The following is a 22853-nucleotide window of genomic DNA, read 5'->3' on the forward strand; positions in this document are numbered from 1 at the left end:
ATGGAGCCCCTGGTGTGTCTCATCCGCGCAGATGACTTGATTCAGGGTGGACGTGCTCTTCCTCGCTGATCCGGCCTGCTCTGGCCCCAGATGTCTCCAATCCCTTCAAAGCTTTGAGAAGGTCTCGGGCCTTCAGCTGAACTCGGCCAAATCAACTCTTGTGTCTCTCCCACCGTCCAGGGAATGTTTCGACTTGCAATCTAATATACCTATTAGACGACAGTCATTTAAATACCCTCGGTATATGGGTTGCTCTATTCCCTGAATTGGAATGGGCGCTGAATATCACCCCACTTGTCAAGAGGACCAGGAAGGATCTCAGTCGTTGGCAAGACTTACCACTCAATCCACTTGGAAGGGTGGCACTATTTAAAATGATGATCCTCCCTTGATCCCTATATATTATTCAAAACACTCCCTTCCACTACCCCCGAAGCTGGTTCCTAGATCGACTTAATGATCGTATGATTTTTAACGGGAATGGGAGGACCGCGGAAGTCCCTCAATCGCTGCCATATTCCGTCCTTTGATTGTTGCAAGGGCATGACAGACCTGTACCTATACTATCTGGGTACAAGGCTGCTTGTCCTCCATGATTGGTTCACAGGGGGATGGTCTGACCCGGCTTACCAAACCGAAACTCCGAGGCATGGACTTCCCTAAAATCCAAGCCCTCCTGTATGGCTCCCCCATCCCAAAGACGCTCCCAGCGATGACTCAAACGGTCATCCTGGCCTGGTGTTCGGCCTTAATGTCATACACGTTGGGTAGCTAAACTGACCCAACAAACGCCGCTCTGGCAGGGTACATGGCTCAGCGAAGTGGCGGCACTGCGAGGGTTTAAGCATTGGGACCGCATTGGAATCTCCCAGCTGGGTGACATGTAGACAGTAGACCACATACAAACTTTTCAAAATGTACAGAGTCACTACTCCCTACAAACCTCACAATTCTACAGATACTTGCAAATTCGACACACCCTCCATCCACATATCTCAACGGGTACCACGATCCCTGAATTCAGCCCACCAGAAGCACAGGTCATGATGGGGAATCTCGGGAAGGGAGGCATATCACACATATATCGCACCCTCACGAACAACAGCCCCACATCTCTAGACCTGCTTAGAGCTCGCTGGGAGGGTTGGCTGGGTCCCCTTGAAGAGGAGGACTGGCAGGATGCCCTGATGGCCCCCAAACTGATCACTACCTCGGCCAGACTCTGTCTCGTCGTGATCTATTACCTCCACACTGCATATCTTACTCCAGATCGACTGCACAGAGCGGGCTGTGTGCCTCGCCTGAATGCACACGATGCAGGCACCACCCAGCAGACTTCTTCCATATGGTCTGGTCTTGCCTCGCCTCACAAGATATTGGGATAAAATAGAAATGGAGCTTACACACATATTGGGCTGGCATGTACCGCATGATCCCTTCCGTCTTCTCCTGGGCTTTACAGATGGTCTAGATGGGTCCGGCGCAGACAAATTATTCCTGTGTGCACCCAACATGGTGGCTAAGTGAGATATCGCCATGGGCTGGACGCAACCTCACCCCTCCTACGATCATTAGATGGTGCCGAAGGGTGGACTAGTGCGCTGCTCAGTAGAAACCCTTATTTGAGGCCAGCGGCTGCCCAGCCAAGTACCAAAGGGTGTGGGGCAAATGGACGGACCTAATGGGTTAACGGGGCCGAGAAGAAGGACGCTTGTTTTCGTCACACTAACCCCCTTATTCATCATGTTAAATGCTTGTTCAATGTGCTCACCATATTATTTCATATCTGATGCTTTATATTGTCAAGCGTGCAAACTTTGTCAGTGCTAATTTGTCTTTGTTCTTCAAAATCAATAAAGTTGATTGTAAGAAAAAATAGAATATAAATCTAATAACAAATATAAAAACAAGATTTCCAATGTATTCCCATATAAGCCCAACACCCACATAATAAAAATATTGCTAATAATTCTAATACATTGATTAAAATATATATTTTTGTTTCATAATCAAAACCTATATTGAACCATTTTTTTAATTTAAATATAAATAATATATAATTTTTTCCCATTTAAAAACAGAATGAAATTAGACTTCAATCATAAGCACAGAATATACAAAAAAATATAACCGTAACCCAAATACACAAATTAAATTAAATAAATTATTTAAAACAAAGTAATATATCATACAAAAAGCATTTTCTGTCCTTCAAGTATAGTTATTTATAATTTCAAATTTCAAAAACCTAAAAATAATAAATTACATTTTTTAAATTAAATGTATATAAAGAATTATGCTACCCAAATTTTTTTATCAGACGTATATTAATATTTAAAAATGTAATAATAAATCAATTTTAAAATTAAATAAAAAAATTAGTATAACACCTTTAAATAAATATACCTCACATCAAATAATTAGATATTTAAATACAGAAAATATATTTCAAAAGTACCACAAATATTTAACAAAAACAATGTAATAAATGGCATTTTGTACAACAGTATTTAAGTAAATGATATATTAACAAATATATAATAAGAAAACAAGATTATGAACTATATTTAAGTAAACAATATATTTTACAGTGATATTAAAAAGAACACTTTGATTACGATGTTGGGCAGACTTATGTCCGCCCAACACCGACGCGGAAACGGGACTGACCGACCTCAGGTCAGTGGTCCGACACCCTAATCACAATGAAGAACCGTTTTTACCCACTTACTGGGTCTCGGCGGCGGGGGAACCGCCCAAGTCTTCCATACCCTTCTTATATAGAAAAAAGAGACACAGGAGCCTTCGTCTGCAGGAGGAACCACATTTTATTAGAATAGCCCGGGCTATGGAACAGAGTCCCAAGCTCGTTGGAGACAAGACAGAGAAGGCTGCTGCTTCACTCCGCAGCTTACAGGCCTTATATACACATTTCCCACCTTAAGAAACCAGTTTGGGTGTGGGCCTGGCTCCCCCGAGTCAAAATGCAGTTTTAGGCAGGACGGGAACTGCAAGAGATGGCACAAAAGATTACGGACAGGTCTTGCAAAACAGGATATGTACGTGAGAGAACAGACAGATCTTGAACAACATGATATGTGAAAGAAACAAGTTCTGGGACGGTGGGGTGACCAAGTCTTGCAAAACAGGATGGAGGTGTGCAGTAGTTCAGTCCGAGGGTGGTGAGGCCAATTCTTTGTTCCCTTTTTCAAAATTGGCTCAACCACAAGGAGCAGGAAGGGCAGGGTGGTCGTGACAGTTAGAATTTCATCAGACATCAACAGAAATGACCAGGAGGGTCGTGCAGAGGTGTTTGACACGAAATGGCAATGCAAAAATAATGGAGTCCTGACACAAAATAAATGCCGACAAAAAGGACACTTTTCCTCAACAATGCGACTGAACACTGTTCTGTCGCATACTCTAATTTCCCTACGGGAGCTTATGATACAGCCGTAAACCGGGCATAACACAAGCTCCTGTAGAGAAATGGGAGTCTTCGGAGAATTATCTCAGCCCGGGCAGGATCAGACAAAAGCGTTGCTTTATACAGTGTATAATCCCTGTGTCCTCTAGTTCTCAATGTAAATAGCTCCAAGGTCCCTGGAGATGGGTCCCTGCTACATATTAAAAAACAAAAGCACACAAGAGAGAGACAGCAATATGGGTAGGCGTAAGGGGACAGAAACACAGAGGAGAAACACTAAAGTTGAGTGTGTGGACTGCCCAGAAGCCCACTTTGCTTGCGAGAGAAATGAGATGAGGGTGAAGCAAAAAAGGAAAAAGAAAAATGGAGTTCCAAAAAACAACCACTCATAGAAGGCACAAATAAGCCAATCAGAGAGGTGATAAAGAGGCTATGCTCCGTGGGGGGGACAAAAACTTGCTGGATGGGTTAAAACAAATAGAGCCAGCAAATAGAAAGAAAGCAACTGTGAACCACAAAACAAAAGCTAATGGTAAGCACTGGGTGGAATATATTCTTAGGTAAGCTTTCAGAATAGCCCCACCGGAAGTCTGTATAAGAGTAGCTCAATATATTCCAAACCTGTGCGTAAGCCCCAGTTTACGCGCGGGTCGGAATTACGAGTTATAAGGTATGTACGGTGATAGAGCGTGGGTTCACCTGCCCAGAATTTTACCATACTCACCTGGGCCCATGAAAACATACACACATTGAACGGGTAAACCTACGTTTAACCAGTGATTTATTTTAACCTTTTAGGACCTATACCTTGTCTTACCAATCCTTGTCACCAGTACCTAGAGTCCTAAGGGATCAAGGGAGTTAGCAAGAAAATAGATAGTAAAATAAACATGTGCACTCATAAATTACCACAGACTCTGGAAAGTTTTAAACGCTTTATCTAAATAATTCTTGAAATGTCAATGTCCATACTAGATTAATCAGAGCTTGATCAAACAAGAATAACATCAAAGCAAAATGACGTGAAAGTATCATGAAACGTTTTTAAGCATTAAAGAAGGGCAAGAAAAAGGAAACAGCACAATGACATACCCACGCAACTTTATATTTACCTAGAATGGTGTGAAGACCAACCCTGGCCACAGGCTAGGATAAAGGATAGGACCCCCGATAGTGCAGGTGCCAACACGATAGAACAGGTGTAGACCAGAATCAGCATAAGTACAGACCAAATTGGCTCAGGACAGGACCACCGAAGATCAGGACCGGCACCCACACCTAAAGTGCAACACCAGCGTCACCCCCCTTCTTTGTAGCTAACAGTCGGACCCTGATTAGGTTTGCGAATCTTCTGCCTCAAGAACCCCGATTGGGTTATCGAACTCCTTCCCAGAACCCCGATCATGTTATCGAATCTTCTGCCAGAGTGCTCCGCCAGCACCTCTGCTCTCGAATTTTCTGCCAGAGTGCTCCATCAGTACCTCTGCTCTTGATCGCCTATTGAGTGTGTTGGGTCAATGTCAGGTCAGCTATTCGGATAAGTCGGACAATCTAACTAGCTAAACCTACCTTAGTTGTACCATTTTCCAGGGCAGTGTTCCACCCCCCAATGTTGCAAATGTGTGTATTCCCTCAATTTGATTGGTCAAAAGACAAGGAGAGGTCATCACACCATACCAGTTATGAGGTCATGCTCTTCAATATTCAGCTCAATGTTCCCGCCCTATATTTTATTTTCCCATGCACTTTTATTCCACCTGACAAAGGATATTTCAGTAACAAATACATTGTATGTAAAATGTTCAATTTGACTTCCTCTCGAGAGGTCGAAGGGTGAGTTTCCCAGGCGCATTTTCAGGCATGACAGTCAATGGCACAGGTTCAATGCCATGACTCGAGGATTCTTGGTCTCTTGTGCGCATACTCAAGTCTTTCAAAATGGAGTGCAGCAAGATTACATCAGGCCCAAATACGAGCTAATAGCAAAGTAGAAGAGAAACAGTTTTAGAACAAAGAATAAATGAATGCACTGTATACCACTTATCTCTACTCTATTCCCATTACTTTATTTTAACTACAGCATTAAGGATTAAGCAGAATGAACAATTTAGTAAAAGCAGCAATGCAAGCATTAGCGCATGAGAACATAGAGCAGCCATCTTTAGTTCTAGTGTGCAGAAGCAAAGTTTTCCCACCAAAGCAGACAGTACGTCATGTCATGTGTGACAGACGCATGCGCAGAAATGTTACCGCTTTGCGGCGGCCATTTTAATGCATTCGCGTTACTGTTTAGTAAAAGCGCATAGACAAGCTTCCCCTAGATGCTTCAAATGTCGTGTGGTGCATTGCTAATAAGGCAAAACATGTTGGTTAATACATTACTTATTATTTTGAGATGGTTGAGTCCAATCAAGTCGCTTTACGTGCGAAACCTTGCTCCATCAACGGCACCTGATGATTATCACATGTGTTAAATTCCTCAAGCTTTGATAAATTGCAGCAGGTCAATCCTGTCAAAACTTAACGGGGGAAATTTGTATGGTATTTCCTAAATTGTGTGGATTTTGGTGCGTTAAACACTAAAATCTGCATATTATTCCCCCTATACTCATTTATCGCGGTCGAAAAGTAACGAACTCCGTGGTATCATTATTTCTCAGGGGCGATAAATAGTGCTTCAACTTGTTACCAGGTCCAAGTGCCCTGATTACGAGATGTGCGGTAGCAATATTCCTGCATGCGTTGTTAAACACTACGCAGAATTATGCTTTGTTTATCACATGCAAGTTGCATTAAAAGTAATACACAAAATGATTGTATGAGTAAAATACTGCATGCAATGTTTCCCGTAAGTGGTAAAAAAAGGTATGTCATATTAAGGAATGCAGCAAAATACAACTAATTACAAATGAGGCAGAATGGAAAAATCTTGCGGAAATTAGAATGAATAACACCAGCCATGAAGAGGTGGTAAATCTTAAAAAACATACATCTGTTGTAGAAAAGTGAATTGTGTCCCAACAATACTTCTGAATCCATGTGTCCACTAATTACAACACATTTGTGCACAGATGGGTGAATGTTTGCCGAAAAAGTTGAGTTTTGTGAATATACACAAAACATAAGACCCTACTGTGGTGTAACACATATCCTCATAATAATAATCACAATAGAAATGCTCAAATGATTCTCCTAATTTTTGTTTTTGTTTTAAATAACGCTAATGAACGCTTATTTAAATGTGCAACAACGTGTGCAATTAGTGGCATCACACTGCACATAAACATTGACACAATTGTCATCATTGTGAATCCCTGTTAATCAATTCACTACAGGTATTGCCATCACACCTGAGATTCATGCATTGAAACACTTTCAGGTAAATAATCTGTGGCATATATAAAATGCAGCTTATTTGAATGATATAAACAACATGTTCATTAATCAGTTTTTTAAAGCAGGTTCATCGAGTTGGTTAAAAGGTACTGTATCATGCGTTGTACGCCTCAGTTTTCTTTGTAGTGATGTTTGAGAGGATGGCGAAGTGGACGTAGTAGACGGAATAGATGGAGTAGTCATTTCAAGAGCCACAAATGATGCCATATGGGACAATGTAATTTCTTCTCTTTCCAGGAGTTGACCCAGGGTATTTAGGGCTCACCCAGTTGAAGCCTGTCCAGCCACCAACTGATGACTGATAGTGAACATAGGTTTAGGCATGCAGTTCATTGCACAGATATTTAAATGCAGAAGACGTCTATGTTGTGCACTGGAATCCTTCATGTGCTGTAGCTGTTCCTTTAAGGTATCCCTGATTTGAGGAATAGCTCTTGTCCTTCCTCAAGTTTTGTTATGCGTTTGAACAGCAATTCATATATTTTACTTGATGCTGTGTCATGATGCTGATCTTCTTTGATTTGTGTGTCCACATTTTCAAATGCTTGGTGGGCTGAAATAGTCATCATTGGATTGCATGCCGATGGTGTATTCTTGTAGTTGATCAATGGTAATGAATTGTACTGGGAGCAATTCCTCAGGTGAAATTAGTCTCTCCACTCCTGTACTTATTGCTAGTGGTCATATTGCAACAGTCACCATTGTGTTGTCAGTGGAACAAACTGTCATTTGTGATTTGTCGGCGTTCTTACATGCACCCAGAACACTACCTTCTGCTGCCATCTCAATTGATGTTGAAATGGTGGTGGGCACAGTCATATTTCTTTTCAAATGTTTGGTGTTTGATGTCAACTGACTCATATTTTTCAGAAGTTTACACATTTTTATTTGCCTTGGCATCATCTTCTTGGGCACTGTTTGTTTATTTTTTTTTACCAATTGCGCTAGATGATTTGTTACTTGTGATTTTGGAGGTGAAGACTAAAGTGGCAATTATCTTACGTTGTGAAATGATCTTACATGTAGTGCCAGATGTTATTGGGGCTGATGATGTTGACCCACAATCCTCTTCTTCATCCTCACCTTAAGGGAGCCAGTGTTCTGTAAAAGAAGAGAATAATTTTCTCATAACACATTTACACATTTGATGACTGATAGTGAATTAATAAAGCAATGCACCACTACATACAGAATGAATGTTTAGAAGTACATGTATTTTAAAATATTTTCATCATAAAACATTGTTGTTACCATACATGTATCACTATGTGAATTTACTACATCACCATAATCAATCCAGAAGGAAAGGGATAAGGGTACATCCGTGCATAGTATATACAACAGGGTTCATGGTGCTGTTCTGCAACGCTGTACTGTGTGGGAGGGATTGAGAAGTGATAATCTATATGTGCATAAATATGCCACTGTTGATACCATTTGTGAACCATACGTGTAGAATACACTGGTTGGATGTAAATCACATATAATATTTCTTCAGATGACTGATAAAGGGACATTTTAAACACGATGTAGTCATATTGGATGCAGTGCTATTTGTCATGGTACAAGTCATACACATTGTAATTGTGGTCCAAGAACATGATACACATAGTCCACATGTTGAGCCAGTGTGTTTTGACCTGCAAATTTGTACCTCAAGTACTCATTGTACAACATGAGTACACTGTTGAAAAAAAAATATATATATGTCCATATAAATTCATGTGTATGCACTTCAAAGATATTATGCTTAGAAATATCACACTGACATGAGGCCTAGAGCTCCAAAGGGCTTCCTAGCTGACCATGACTGGACAAGCTTCAACAGCTATTCTAAACCACCCTAGAGGTCACTTTGCTTGTCCTGACTTCATGATAGCTTCCTTTTCTTGTTGTGCAATTTGCTTACAAAGGGCCAAGCCAGCCTTTTCTGGTCTGCCCATATCTAGCTGTTTATAATTGGTATGGTGCAGATCTTGCACATCCCTGTTAGCCATATTTGGCTTGGTGCCTTATTCTAGTTCCGCTGACATGGCATTACTATATGTATATAGCACTCAGAAATCGGTCACTCTAGGAAGAAGTAGTCTGAGAGCCCCTAATGCAGGAGACCTGACTTCTTCCTTGATGATTAGCAATGACGCATGCATTTGGCACCAATAAAAAAAAATCACTCTGTTTCTGAGCACAGATGCTATGTCTGGTGAGTTTCATTCCTTTGCTCCTGGGAGGGTGCCAGTATTTCCCTATCAGAATGGTGTCCGAAAATGTTGGACATTGGAGGACTGTGATGTCACCAGTCAGATAGTAACTATAAGCTAAATAACTAACTTGCTGCAAGTGACCTTTCAGTCTTTCAAATGCGTATCTAACACATAGTACTAATAATAAACATTGGCATAGCCAATAGGTCTCGCTTTAGGGACCTTATAAGTATTTAGTTATGCAGCACAATATCCTTGGTGCAACAACATCAACTGTTGCATTGCTAAGCACTTATAAGGTCCCAAAGGCGAGACCTATTGGCGATGCCAATGCTTGTTTTAAGAAATTTCTTGATTATCACTTATTCTGTGTTTTAATGCTTTGACCATGACTGCACTTGGATTTCTCTGTCAGTGGAGACTGCACTTCCTCCCCTGCTTTTCTCCAACAGGGCAGCCTATCTAACTTCTCACTCTGAAAGGGAACCAACCAATAGCACACAAATGTATAAAAGATACTGTGGCTAGGGGCGCCAACCATCATCACATAAATGTGTAAAAGTGACTGTGGTTTGGAGAATTAAGATTTTTACATGACTACTTTAATCATCCAAACCAACACACAATTTGCATTGAAAATGAAATGGACATCGCTTAAAACACTCAACCAACACAAATGTTTGGGCTTTCATTTGTCATCAAACAGCACTCTACCATTAACTAAAACAACACATACCATTTTTGCACTCCTCCCCACTAATCAAAAGAATCAAAACTCATCTCAGATAGAACACACCATCATGTACACAACACGATTACAATGCCTCATAGCTGGCAAAGCACAGTTAAATCAGTAGCTGTTGTTCACCAGTCCAACTTACACTTTAGAAACATGCAGGCAATGTCAGCTTAACAACTTCACATGCAGAGCCCTGCACTGCAAGTCAGTGATGTATCATGTAATCATTCTATAAAAAGCCCTACACTCACTTAGCCTACAGCCCACCCTCCTGGTGGGAGCAGGAAGGAGCACAGTTGTGACTCCTCCTAAAAAGATGCACGCTCTTGCCTCTTCTACGCACTTGGTTCTGCAATCTGATCTGTTGGAAAAATGTCCAGAGCAACCACTCAACACTCGCAGATGCACTGGAGTAATTTGGCGTGCGGAGGTGACATCATAAACACCCAGCTAATACCGTCCCCAGAACTTATTTAACACCATTCACTACCGTGAAAAGGGCGCCTGTATGGTAAAAAAAAAGCATAATAATCAATGAACTCCTGGAGCGTCAATCTTACCTTGTAGCTGGCTCTGTCTGGACTGCAGGCAGATTCAACCTCAGCGCAGCCCCCTTCTCCCCTTGGTGCTCGACTGTACGACTCTGGGTAGCAGCAGGGGCTGACAGTAGCAGTCGGCATAGGGCCACTCGCGCCTCTGCCAGGAACTCGCGCCACCACTCCCGGGGGTCAAGAGGTAAGAGTCACGTTGTGTGAGTTCTCGCCCAAGTGTCACGGGTACACCATGAAGTTGCTGAAGCCTGGGCTAGTTATGGCTTCGGCCGGCAGCTTGGGCTTGATGCGCGTGGTGGCGGCGGCACTCCGGATGACAGACAACAAGACCTGCTAAGGGGAATGGTGGCATAATACGACCGGTGGTTGGAGAGGAGCGGCGGCAGCTTGGCCATCATGTGCATGGATGGTGTGGGCATGTCGAGAAGCGTGTTTTCTTGCGGCGCGTGTGGGAGAGGAGGCCGGGTTGTGCGCCTGGATCTGAAGGGGGCAGGCTGATGCCGGTGTTCAAAGTAGGCAGGCCGAGATGGGTTATGTTGTGTATAGTGGAGCGGCGGGGGGCAGACACAAGAGAGGTGGTCGTATACTAGTGACCACCGATGGGGGCATGACAAGTACTGGAGTCTCTGAGAAGGGCAGTTAATCTAAAGAATAGCAAAAAACACAAAGAATGGGGTATAGGGTAATTACAAATGCACCTATCTCAATATCTAAAAATGTAATGTTTGTTACTAATATGGGGGTGCAAAGAATCAGAGGCTCAATACCCCTTAAACCACCAAAGACATAGATCCTATACATTTACAACAAAAACAATGATTCAGCACTCCAACATGTGTAGGGATCAATATTTTCCACAAGTACGCACATTTTTATTATTTATTTATTTTAGGAGTTTTATATAGCGCTGACCTGACCCGAGGGTATCGGAGCACTTTACAACAGTGTTTCATAGGAGATACCTAATAAAGCAATATCAAACAAAAGTTCAGAAGTCCACGAGTGATGCATATTCTTGAGGTAGTAGTAGAGTCTTGAGGTGGCCTTGTTGCATGCATTGTTGAGGTAGTTCAAGGGTCCTGAGGAAACCTCGGTTTTGGTTGAGGTGAGTCAGTTCGTGTGGAGCCAAAGCGCAATGGGGATAGGGTTAGGCGTGAGGGCCGGGGTTATCCCTTCGGGTTGGAGCGGTTGAGGAGGAGGGTTTTAAGGTGCATTTTGAATTTTGTGAAGGACGGGATCGTTCTGATGTCTGCTGGGATGGAGTTCCAGATTTTGGGCGCGTTTCCCGTGAATGACCTAGCAGCGGTTGATTGTTTGCGTGCTCTCATGGGGATGAGAAGGAGGAAGTTGGAGCTCCTGAGGTTCCTTGTCTGACCTGCCCTTTTGAGCTTGGCGGCCAGGTAGTTCGGTTTCCCTGTGTGTAGGGCTTTGTGCGTGAGGCAGGCCGTTCTGAAGTACGCCCGCTGATCAATTGGGAGCCATTTTAGTTCTCTTAGTGCAGGAGAAATGTGGTCATATTTCCTGATTCCAGTGACCATTCCGGCTGCTGTGTTGAGGGTTGTTTTGAGGGGAGCTAGGCGGGTTTTAGCGGTGCCGGTTATGGTTGCGTTACCGTAGTTGAGTCTGGATAGCACCAGTGATTGGGTGGCTTGTTTGAGGTCTTTGTTGGGAATGAATGGTTTAATCTTGTGGAGAAGCTTCATGTTGAGGAAGGGAGTCTTTGCAGAATTTTTGGGTTCAAGGGTGATTCCTAGTGATTTTACAGAGTTAGCCAGGGTGAGATTGCCGTTTAGAGTATCCAAAGCTTTAAGCCATTCTGCAATATGCGGGTTCTCTTCTTTGTTGGAGATGAGGAGGATCTCTGTTTTGTCCTGATTAAGTTTAAGGTGCTTTAGGGACAGCCAGTGTTGAATTTCTCCTAGGGTGTTGTTCAGTCTGAGTATGTCTTCTAGGGAGGAAGTTTCCAGATAGATCTGGGTGTCATCAGCATATAGGTGGAAAGGGATATTAGCATTTTTAAGTATGGAGGTGAGGGGTTCCGTGTATATGTTGAGATAAGAGGACTGAACCTTGGGGCACACTCCTGCTGACAGGGTGAAGGTCGGAGGTAAAGTTTTTGATTTTATCCTTTGCGATTGGTTGTGGAGGAAGGAGGTGAACCAAAGGCGGACCATCTCATCGGTACCCACCCTTTTTTATAGTGCTTTGATGGGAAGATGGTGGACTACCGTGTCAAAGGCTGCCGATAGGTCAAGGAGAATGAGTAGGCAGCAGTGATTGTTATCGAGTGACTTGCTAATATCATCTGTGATGTTTAGGATCGCCGTCTCAGTGCTGTAGGCTTTTCTGACACCTGATTGGTGGGGATCAAGAAGGTTGATGTTGTCCATATGCTGAGTCAATTGTGATAGGACGCATTTTTCGAGAATTTTGGACAGGAGGGGGAAATTGGAGAAGGATCTGAAGTTGTTAAAATCTGTGAAGTCCAGGCCTGTTTTTTTAGTGGTGGTGTTATTTGGCCTTCTTTGAGGCAATCCGGTATGATGCCAGTACTCACGGAGCCGTTGATGATTCTGCACTAGAACGGGGCTATTGTGAGTTTGAGTTTTTTGGTCAATTGGGAGGGTATGGGATCAAGGACGTGAGAGGCTGGTTTGGAGGTGGAGATTAGCTTGATAGTCTCGGCTTCCGAGATTCGTTTGAAGGATTTCCAAGTATTTGTAAGGTGCCTGTGTGTGCTTTTGGTTGGGTGTGGGGGCAGGCTTTCGCAGGCGTGGTTGTTGGCGATGTCAAGTGAGAGCTCAATCATGGAGATTTTTTCTTCGAAGAAGTTGGCAAAGTTTTCACACAGTTCGTTAGAGGCCTGGGTAGAGGACACGGGGAGCTTAGTGGTTTGCTGTTTGATGATTTTGTCCAGGGCGGAGCAGAAAAAGTCGTTATGTATGTGTTTTTTGTAGTTTCTTTGAGCTGCTTTGAGTTGTTCGAGTAGGCTAGTGGAGGGGTTGTTGTTGCAAAATATATATGAATATCCATATAAATTCATGTGTATGCACTTCAAAAGATATCATGCTTTGATAGATCACATTAACATGAGACCTGGAGCTCAAAAGGGCTTCCTAACTGACCTTGACTGGACAAGCTTCAACAAGCTATTCCGTACCCGCCTTAGAGGTCACCTTGCTTGTCCTGACTACATGATATTTCTTACTCTGGTTGTGCAAGTTGCTTACACAGTGCTGAGCCAGCCTTTCTGGTCTGCCCATATCTGGTTGTTTATAATTTGCATGGTGCAGCCATTGCACATCCATGCTAGCCATATTTGGCATTGTGCCTTATTCTAGTTCCGCTGACATGGCAATACTCAATGTATATAGTACCTAGAAACCTGTCACTCTAGGAAGAAGAAGTCTGAGAGCCCCTAAGGTGGCAGATCTGAATTCGTCCTTGCTAATTAGCAATGATGCATGCTTTTGGTATCAATAAATACATTTCACTCTGTTTCTGATCAAACCTGCTATGTCTGGTGAGTTTCATTCATTTGCTCCTGGGAGGGTGCCAGTATTTCCCCATCAAAATGGTGTCAGAAAGTGGTTACATTGGAGGACTGTGATGTCACCAGTTGGTAAGTGAGATGTAAGCTAAATAACTAACTTGCCTTGCTGCAAGTGACCTTTCAGTCTTTCAAATGTGTATTTAACAGATAGTATTCATAAAAGGGACATTGACTGGCATTTAAAATAGGCAGGGGACTGTAGAGAATGTTTTAAAAAATATTATCTGTGTCAATACACTAATTGATATGTGGCATACACTGCAGGAGAGCCTGGTTTAGAGAATAATTTATGTGTACCTACACATATATGAAGTAGCGAAGCAGGTAACTGATAAGTAACTAAGTTACTTTATGTCAATAAATATTGACAAATGTCTAGACCCTTTGGGGGTTTTATAAAATACATTTTCAGGAGACCCTATGCTAGTAGGGGGTATTTATTTTACCCACAAAAAGAAACCCTCCCAGAATATATTGAGTGGAGCTTCGGATTTGCTGGTCGCACCGGAACACAGGGTATAATTTTGAAATATGAATAGTTATGTCATGGATGAATCACTGCATTGGAATAGGTTATTGATCTTCAGTACTGGACCTCTATGTTTCCTTGATTTATATAAAAAAAAAAGGAGCGCATTAGTGCATGAGAGAAGGAAATTGGTTTTATATGTGATGTCTCTGGCTGGTCCATAACTGTAGCTTTTCCTTTTTTTAACCTATTCTATCCACTGCCTAACAACTTTTCCCTTGTAGGAGACCTTTTGACTTTATCTTTCAGGGTGTAAGCACACATTGTGAGTAAAAAATCAAAATTTCACAAGACAGGATCTCAGATGAAAATCATGGTAAGCTCACTAGAAAGCTGTTTTAAAAACCGTCTGGAGAGAAAAATTCAAATGAAGGTAAGAATATGAATTATAGAAAATATATTAAGTGGCAGCACTCTATTATGGACAGTGAAGAAGTTACAATATATAGCATATAAAAGGAGACTGGATTTGCATACATTGTCCTGTATTTCATAGAAGATATTGTGTGCTTGTTTTTGTACCTAATTGATGTATTAACAGGGGTGTGGAATTTAATGAAATATCTACTTGTGCATGAGGCTGGTTGCGTCATATATTTACTTGTCCTGTAACAAAATCCACTTGTCCCTTTTGTGCCATGCAATGCTGCAAAAATTATGGCAGCAATCACATTATATACAATTTCTGATACAGCATCTCTGATTATGTCAGGGCTCATACCATAGTAGGGTTAGAATACTAGCAATTCCCTTATGTTGCCACGTTTCTGCAGGTCTACATACTGGGGCTGAAGTTAGTGGTAAGCAATAGTTCTAGGGTTAGAATGCTCTTTTGAGTCTGCGCAAACCTACTAACTTGCATGTTTAAGGGTTTTCACCAATTTTTCTCAAATGTTTTCATAATGAGAAAGGTTGTTAATTTACTCTTGACAGTGGCAGACGTAAAACTTCTTCGAGGGTTAAGAAAAAAGTGGTTGGAGGAAAAGTGAACTTGGAAACATTCAGATTTTCACATGAGCAAATCTACAGAGTGAGGATGGGCGGCCGCGCTTTTAGTTTTACGGCCGCCACACTATGGAATACTTTACCGCTGGCTTTGAGAGGTAGCCATGATCTGCTTATGTTTAAGAGAGATCTTAAAACCCACCTGTTTCCCAGAGCAATGTAGCCTAGTTTATTTGATGATTGGATACGGTCTCAGCGCCAGGATACCCTTCTGGGTGACAGCCGCGCTTAACAAGCATTAAATACATACATACATACACATGCAGATTTGCTCATGGATAAATGCAGTTCACAAATATTTTCTAGGAGTACTATTTCTTGGCCTACTTTTAGTAAATTCTTCTGAATTCAAGGAAACCATATATATGCAAGGATATATACCATGCATGCACTTTTGAGACTTTCCTTAATAATTGGGCTTCTAATGACGCCTGGTGTTAGCCATGACCTTTTGTGTATATTAAAATGAAGCCTGTCACTCTTTCTCTCTTTAACAGCTGGTATCACTGTGAGTGACAGTATTCTACTCTTTCACAAGGAGCCTATTAACACACAAAGTAGTTGTGTACAGTGCACAGAACTCCTGTGGCAATGTGTACTTTTTGAGACCAAAAACGATTTTTGCTTTTGCTAAGGCTTGTTAGAATGGTGAGGGCCCAGCAGCTCTAACGCTGATATGGTTTTCCCAAAAAACATGCCTAAAAAAAGTCATGCATTGGCAAAAAAAAAAAAGACTGTCCTCCAATTTCAGACATACTGGCTTTAGCAATGCTTGTTATTTTTGTTTTCTATAAATGTATTTAAACTGCTTAAACTGATTTTCCATTATGAATATTTTTGGGAAATACTAGCATACATCAACATGTTACTAAATAATGCTACAAAGACAGTCAGAGCTTACAATATCAGAGGCTTTTGGCAGCAGCTGTTAACCCAGGACAAGACAAAGATGGCGGAAAAGGTCCTGGGGTCAGACTGGAATGGATTTGTGGAGATGGGGTGATTTTAGGAGCACGGGCGAGTGGTTTGGTCAGAGATAGACATGGTTAGCTCAGTGGGTCTTTAATACTAATTGTTACATGGAATGTTAAAACTGACTTTTCCTAGGAAAAGGCACTAAATAGAAAAAAAGTAGGCCTGACAGAGAAAAACGAATTTGTCTGTTTTTACAAAACTGGGACATAACAAACATTAAAAATAGATGCAAAATGTTGCAGCACTCTTATGGCATAAAAGTTTATAAAGACATTTCAAGAAAACTCAAAATGTCAGTGGTATAACCTGAATTTATCATTGATGTTGAGTAGATTTGACTCTCCTTAGACACATGATATTAAATATTAAAAGGCATTCACATTATATGAGTAATTGGTGACTGCTCAAAGGATGAGCTGCTATAAAATAAACAACTGCTAACAATAGATTTAGACTGGTTTGGAATATTTAGCACTGTTGAAAATTATCCTGTGCAAAGTATATATCCAGATTTCAATGTGCACATTAAGATTTATCTCCAACTGGTTAAAATATTTTGTTGCACCACGTAAAAAGTGTGAATATTAGTTATCTAACAACATCAATATTACTGTCTCTTAGTGACAAACTTAAAATGCAGTATGGCGGCGCGCCGCTCGGACATGGCGGGTCGCGCTTGAGCTCTCAGGCGAGTGGGAGCCGGCGGCGATTCTTTACCGCTTCCTGACTGCCCCTCTGCGCGGCATGGACATTTCCTGGTGGCGGAATGTGTCAGGAGCCGCCTGACATCCATTCGAACGACTTCTGGTGAAGGCTGCATCTGTTCCCGGTCAGCTGAGGCGACGCTCCGTCTCTTCACGAGCGGCCGCCATTTTACAGCTGGTGACGGTGACGGCGCTTTCCCTTCAGTGGTGCCGATTTTGTTACAATTTAGCCGGTGTGGGATAGCCTGGACCTTTTTTGCTCACAGCGCTGGAATGGTAACATCGTTTTTCTATTTTTCTATGCTCATTGGGCTGCGTGGCTAGTTATTATGTTGCATGCTCTCTATTTTCTTCAGTGCTACTATCTATGAATGGAACTGCTTTTGCCTCACGATGTTTTTGGTGTAACCTGTTGAAGTCTCTGAGGCTCTACCATATATTCTGCTGCCTGCTCACCTTCTAAGCCCGCCGTTATCACTGCTTTTTACGCTTCTCACGCTTGGTGTGCTGTATCTCTTGTTTTTGAGGCAACTGCGCAGTTTTTCTTTTTTTCTCAAGAGGCTGTGTATATTCTTTGGGTTTGTCTCTTCATGGCTGCAAGTATGGGCCGCTCCACAACTACTAAAGACCCAAAAGAGACTGGCGCTTCACTCAAACGTCTTAAGTCTGTGTCTCCTACACCTGAGACTGTTCCGTCAGACACCACCTCTACTCTTGACGCAATATTATCGCGCCTTAATGAGGTGCATGATATTGCACAATCTACAAAAACTAATACGGATTTACTACAAGTGGAGGTGTCGGCGATTCGGAATGACTTCAAGGCCCTGTCGCTTCGAGTATCGGCCACGGAATCACGTATCAGTTCTTCAGAGGATAATATCCACCAGCATTCCAGGTCTCTCAGCCACTTAGAGCGTTCAATGGCGGCGTTGCGTAAAGATCTCACTGAGCAGGAGGACCGTAATCGTAGATCTAACCTACGCATTTTTGGTCTGCCGGAAGATGCAGAGAAATCATCTTCCTCTATGATTGATTTTTTGTATCATTGGATTCCTGATACGCTACAAATTTCATTTCACAGAGACTTTGAGATAGAAAGAGCACATCGTGTTCCAACTTTTCGCTCTAAGTCTGCCACCCAGCCAAGAGCAATAATTTTTAAGCCACTGCGTCATCAACATACTGAACAAATTCTTTCGCACATGCGCAAGACTAAAAATGTCGTTTGGGAAGGTCATCGAATTTCAATATCTCAAGACTTTGCCAGGGACACAGTCATAAGGAGGAAAGGCTTCCTTAATCTTCGGAAACGTCTTTCTGAGATGAACATTCCCTTTTCCTTTGCAGGTCCCTCCAAATTCCGCATTTCTTACAAGGGACGTTCCAGGATTTTTGATGAGCCGGCGGATTTAGCTACCTTCCTGGACAATCAGATGGAGATTCAGATGGAGATTCAAAGGGCGACTTCCCAGGATCCTGGTGCTTCGGGCACGTGAACTGTCTCCTTTAGTCTCCTTTATTGTGGCTTTCTGTTTTTTGCTGTTTCCGCTTCTCTTGCTTGCTGTTAGCATACTGCTGTGTTGACTTTTTTCTCTTTTTCTCTGCTTCATATTTTCTTCATAGCCATGTTATATTCTGTTTTATTTCTCTCTCACTTCTCTTCCTTGCATTCTTTGCTATTATGTATATACTGATTGCTTCTTAGACGATCTCTATTTTTCCTCTCTTTCTCTTGTACTCCCCTTTGGAGATATATACTCTACGTTTCCTTTCTTTTCATGTTAGTCTCTTTAGTTGAGGCTTGTTTTCCACTACAAGCTACCTTTCTCTAGTGTGTTTCATCTTTTCAGTTTCTTTCTTTCTTTTTATTCTCCTATTCTCTTTGCGTTCTTCTCTTACAATTTTTCTCTACTGTTTATGATTTTTTAATTGTTCTCACATTTCGTATGTTATAAAGTCATCAGGCCTGTTTATTGCGTTACTGTTTTTTAGATTACGCATTCCTGTTGAGCTTATGGGCCAACCTCAACTTCCATAGATGTTAATGATCTTTTTCTGTTCTTCTTGTGTTCACACTCATTTTTGCTCTATCCTTCTTTATGTCATCCACACCTGTTCGTTCCTTTTATCGCTCTCTTTTTAATGGTACCTCTTCGTATCTCTTTAATGTTTTCTTCTTTTTATATTCTACTCCGCTTCCTCAGCTTTTCGATCTTTACTCTTCCTCATTTACTCATTTCTTCTATTCTGTTCTTTCACTTGTCTTCAACCATTCTTATCTTTCATCTCTGTCATCTTTTCTTTCGACTTACTTCTCCATTTTTTTTTTTTTTTGCTGCTCGTCTCTTAATAGTTCCCTTGCTTTTTCTGGTATGGTTCACTCTCTTTCTTTCTTTTTTCTCTTTTCTCCTCCTATTCTGTTATTTTCCTACTTTTCTTCTCTCACATATATAATGTTATTATATACAGTTATAGTGTATTCATTGAATGTGTAGCTATTTTTTTTAGGATATACATATTGTTTGCCATGCATTAATCTACTGTTCTTGGTTGTCCTCATGCTTTTCTTTTTCTTATCAGGTTTTCTCATAATATTTAGTAATATAGCTATGTTTCTCGCCATTGACTGCTTTATATGTGCTTCTACAATATCTTAGTTCGAGTATGTTTATTTACGTTATTAAGCTGTTTGGCGATACTGTTTTTGATGGTTCCAGTTTCTTTTTTCCTACCATCCGGCTATTATAGTTTTTGGGGCTATTGTTATCACTTATTGTTTCGACTAGTACTGCCCCTTATTTGCCTTTCCGCGTTCTCCCTAGTATGCTGTCGAAGTCTTAGTGCTATTACATACAGTTATAAATTGTTTATTACCTATACAGTTATCTTTTGTAGAAGTTACATTTTGGTTGCCATGCGGTAATCTAGTGTTCATGATTTACCTCTTGCTGATTGTTTCTTTACAATTTGTTCTATCCTATTTGGTACTATAACTATGTTGCTTTTCATTAGACTATTAGCTAAATGTGTTTATGTATTCTCTTGGCTATAGTTTTACTTATTTACATTATTAAGCTGTTGTGCGCTGTTACTTTTATTTCTTACCAGTTCCCCTATTCCTGCTATTTGGTCACCATATTTTTTTTGGGGCTATTGCTATTAATTATTTTTTCGCCTCGCACGGGTCCCTTACTCGCCTTTCCACGTTCTCCCTAGTATGATGTTGGTCTCTTTTAGGCCTTCCCTCCTGCTTCTTCTCCTCCTTTCTTTTCTTTTCTCTTTTCTTTTCTTCTCCATTTCTCTTTTTCTCGGATTCCCCAAATGCACCCGCCTACAGTGTTTCTTTTGTTTGATGATTGGCTCCTTGTAGTTCTGTCGTTGGTCTTGTTTCTGTCACCCATGTTGTCGTTTTTTGATTTTTATTTCTTCCCATGCCGGGTTTGAATGTATTATCCCTTAATGTTAAGGGGTTAACTCACCCTGTGAAGAGGTCAAAAATTTTAGATTATTGTAAATCCCTGTCGTCTGATTTGGTTCTTTTTCAAGAGACCAAGGTCTCTAACAAAGAAGCGTTGTTTTTGAGGAAGGAATGGGTTTCGGATGTTTGCTGCTCTGATGCCCTGGGTAAACGAAATGGAGTTATTACTTTAATCTCCAAGAATTCTGGTTTATCGCTACTTTCTTCTGAGCATGACTCTGAGGGTCATTGGTTGTTATCTAAATTATCGGATGGCCAGCATGTCTTGTATGTGATGAATATTTATGCGCCTAATATTGATGATCCGTCCTTTTGGAAATCGGTTACCAAAAAACTAAATGACACCCCGCACTCTGGCAATCTTATTGTTGGTGGTGATTTCAATTTACCAATGGACCCTCTTTTAGACAGGAATTCTGCATTCCAGTTTCGTCCTCCTAAATCCCACAAACAAATGCTTAACATGTGCTCCATTACTCATCTTCAAGACATTTGGCGTCTTCATAACCCCACTGGTAGTGATTTCTCTTTCTTCTCTTCGCCTCACTCTTCCTTCTCTCGTATTGATTATCTCTTAGTTCATTCTTCTCTTGTTTCATCTTCTTCTTCTCCGCTTATACATCCTATTTTGATCTCTGATCATGCTGCGGTCACTTTTACTTTATCATCGTTTGCCCCTCACTCACGAGCTCGCTCGTGGAGATTGAATACCGAAGTGTTACATGATTCTTCTCAGGTTGATGAATTCTCTAAAGATATCGATACCTTTTTTCGTGAGAACGAAGGCTCTGTTTCTTCCCCAATTGTTCTATGGGATTCATTTAAATGTACTTTCCGTGGTCAGGTCATTAAATGTATGTCCAAACGTAATTCGGCTATTAAAAAAGAACTTATGGATTTGTCATCTGAAATAAAGACTTTGGAAGCCTCCTTCAGGCATTCTAAGGATCCAACTTGTTTACAGCAAATCAAGTTACTTAAATACAAATATAATACCATTGTTACTAAAAGAGCCTATATTGGGGTACAAGCTCAGAAATCAAAGAAGTTGCTGTTAAAGAATCGAGCTGGGAAAATCTTGGCTGCTACACTAAAATTTCAGGACTCTTCTTTTAAATCCTCGCAGATCTCTTCTATTACTGACCACGCCGGTTCTAAAAAATTCCAACCACAAGAAATACTTGAAGTTTTTCGGGACTTTTATACTAAGTTGTATACTCCTTCGAGTCAGTCCTCTTTTGATCAGTGTCAAGCTTTTTTAAAATCGGTTCCGATTCAGTCGGTTTCTGATGCTGATCGCTCTTTTTTAAATAAACCTATTTCCCCCGACGAAATTGAATATGCGATTAAAGCTACTCGGTCTGGTAAAGCTCCAGGTCCTGATGGATATCCAATCTTATTTTATAAAACTTTTCTCCCTACACTTGTCCCCAAATTAAAATCTGTCTTTGATTCTTTTATCCAAGATGGGTCTGTATCTGGCACGGCTGCTGAAGCTACAATTGTAGTGATCCCGAAAGAGGGGAAAGATCATTCGGATCCTAAAAACTTCCGACCTATCTCTCTCCTTAACATGGAAGCAAAGATTTTTGCTAAAATCCTGGCCAAAAGACTGGAATCCTTTGTCCCTCTTCTTGTTCATCCTTCCCAAACTGGGTTTGTGAAAGGCCGTCTCGCGCGAGACAATATCCGCACTTTCTGTCATGTTCTCGGTGTTGCCAAGCGATCTCTACTTCCTGCCGCGGCCTTGGCCCTTGATGCGGAAAAGGCTTTCGACAAGGTCTCTTGGCCGTTTCTTCGTGCTGTTTTATGCGCGCACAATCTTGGTGACTCTTTCATTAATATGATTATGTCCTTATATTCTCAACCCAAAGCTAACATTAGGGTTAATGGTGCTACGTCCTCTTTTTTCAATCTTAGTCAGGGCACTCGACAGGGTTGTCCCTTATCCCCGCTCTTATTTTTATTATCCATTGATCCTCTTCTTCGTTTGATTGACCTACATCCTGATATCAAGGGTTTCTCTTTTGGCCCTCACTGTATTAAAACTGCTGCATACGCGGATGATGTTCTTATTTTTTCAGATGATATCGCTCTCGCAATCCCGGCTATTTCTAACATCATTTCCCTATTCTCTTCGGTTTCAGGTTATACCCTAAATAAAGACAAGACGGAAATGTTCCCTTTAAATGCCTATTGTTTCCCCTCGCATATGGGATCAGCGGGCTTTAAGTGGCAGTCTACACACTTGAAATACTTAGGAATTTATTTTTGTTCTACTTTAACTAC

This window comes from Lissotriton helveticus, chromosome 1_1, assembly GCF_964261635.1.
Source record: "Lissotriton helveticus chromosome 1_1, aLisHel1.1, whole genome shotgun sequence".
Taxonomy (NCBI): Eukaryota; Metazoa; Chordata; class Amphibia; order Caudata; family Salamandridae; genus Lissotriton; species Lissotriton helveticus.